At 38.7% G+C, this 2,236-nt stretch overlaps 1 protein-coding gene across 3 annotated transcripts in view; it reads left to right on the forward strand.

The window, feature by feature from the left end:
• Positions 1–2,236, forward strand: part of FAM133A (family with sequence similarity 133, member A) — a 64,135-nt gene that overhangs the window by 43,854 nt on the left and 18,045 nt on the right. The window lies entirely within an intron of this gene.

Below are 2,236 nucleotides of genomic sequence, written 5' to 3' on the forward strand. Positions count from 1 at the left end.
ATGACCACAGAATTTATTTAATAGTTCTTCTCTGGAGTCAAGAAATTTTTTTTGGAGGAAGTTTCTCAAACTTTTTCATTTCAGGATTCCACTTTATTATTACAAATTATCGAAAACCCTAAAGGTCATTTGTTTATGTAATAAATAACATCTGAGAAAACTTTTTAGTATTAGAAACTAAAACTGAGAAATGTTTAAAATATTTGAAAAAACCAATAAGACCATTATATTTTCACTAGATAATATTTTATGAAAAGTCACTATATTTTCCAAATTAAAAAAATATTTAGTGAGCAGAGGTATATTATTTTATATTTTAAAATATTGTTAATGTTGACTTAATAATTCCCATATCTGCTGAAGAAAATCAGACCTCACACATATAACATAGTTGGAAAAAGAAGAAGCTTGCAGACTCTCTGAAAGGATCTTGGAGGCCACCATGGGTCTCAAGACCATGCTTTGAGTTCCTGTCTTAGAGTAATGTCTGGAATTGCCATCACAAGGCTCTAGTTGGTCATTCTAGGTTGGTCATCAAAGTTTAAGGACACCAAGGAAGGAAAAAATTAATTTATTCCTTAGGATGTTTTGGATTGTTAAATTATTTTATCAGTTGACCCCAATATAGTTCTTTGTTAATTTACTTTGTAAATTTGAAGCACTATATAAATATAAAACAAGAGTCCAGGCCTTGGGGAAGAGTTTGTTTAAATTTACTGGGTTTCAGGAGGTTTCCAGATGCTCAGACTGCTGCTTGGCAACTGGCGTGAGAGAAATGAAGGGAGTGGTGAAAGATGGTGGAGTGGTTAGGCTTGGTGGGGAGCCATGAGGTTGGGGTAAAGCCTTGAGTATTGGGTGAGAACCACGAGGCCTGGGTGGGAGTATCAAGGCTTGGATGAAGCCTGGAGAGGCAGCTGCAGAACCAAAAAATACAACCAGGGACTCATTTTCAAAACATTCCCACTGGTTGCATCTTTGGCTCTTCATCCTTGTCGACCTTGTGGTTTTTGTTTGTTTTTTTCTCTGTATCTTTTTCCCTGAATGGTTTGCCTGTAATCTAAATTAAGAACTTGGGTCCTAACTGGTTTGGCTCAGTGGATAGAGCGTCGGCCTGCAGACTGAAGGGTCCCAGGTTCGATTCTGGTCAAGGGCAACCTTGGTTGCGAGCACATCCCCAGTAAGGGGTGTGCAGGAGGCAGCTGGTCGATGTTTCTCTCTCATCGATGTTTCTAACTCTCTATCCCTCTCCCTTCTTCTCTGTAAAAAAATCAATAAAATATAGTTAAAAAAAAGAAGTTGGCTCCTGGAATGGATTCTGAAATTGACTACAAACTTCTTGAGCAAAGAAGACAGGATTGTGCAGCCAAAGAATTACAAACTCTGAGGGACTTTCCTTTTACTTTATACATTGTTACTCACTTGGGGGACTTTATGAAATGGATAATGATCTCACTCATTCATAGCTAAGATCTTAAAAGATTTATGGATTCTTGTTTAAAAAACTTTTTTTCCAAACATCTGATAACTTTACAGGGTCTGAATTAAAAGTATCCTATATAATAAAAGCCTAATATGTTAAGTGTCCAGTCGACCAGTCAGCCATTCAACCAATCAAAGTGTAATATGTTAATGATATACTAAGGCCGCTCAACCACTCACTATGACCTGCACTGACTACAAGGGGGCAGACAGTCAGCTGGTAGGTTAGCGTGCTGCTGGGGTCTGGCTGATCAGTACTGAGCGAGATGGGCCAGACACACCCTGGAGCCCTCTCACAGTCCCTCCCTGGCTGGCCAACCTCCCACGTCTCTCCCTGCCCCGATCATGCACCGGTGGGGTCCCTCATCTTGCAATCCGTGACCCCTCAGGGAATGTCGGAGAGCAAGTTTTGGCCTGATCCCACAGGCCAGGCTGAGGGACCCCACTGGTGCATGAATTCATGCACTGGGTCTCTAGTTTATATATAAAAAAGAAAAGAAAATCGGTTTCAGAACAATGATTCCCCTGAGGGTAGGAGGAGTTTCAATACGCAATGACAAAAGAATACATTAAGTCACTAATTATAGGTAAAGTGTGAAATCAGGGAGCAATCTATAATTACTTATAATAAGTAGTTATTTCAATATAATAAATAACTATAATGGTGAGAAAGTGTTAATCATAACATTTTAAGTAGGGTTATTATTTACCTGAATGAAATAAACTTTTGTTCTCATTAGCATCTTTCTTTATTTTT

This window comes from Myotis brandtii, unplaced genomic scaffold, assembly GCF_000412655.1.
Source record: "Myotis brandtii unplaced genomic scaffold, ASM41265v1 scaffold259, whole genome shotgun sequence".
Classification (NCBI taxonomy): Eukaryota; Metazoa; Chordata; class Mammalia; order Chiroptera; family Vespertilionidae; genus Myotis; species Myotis brandtii.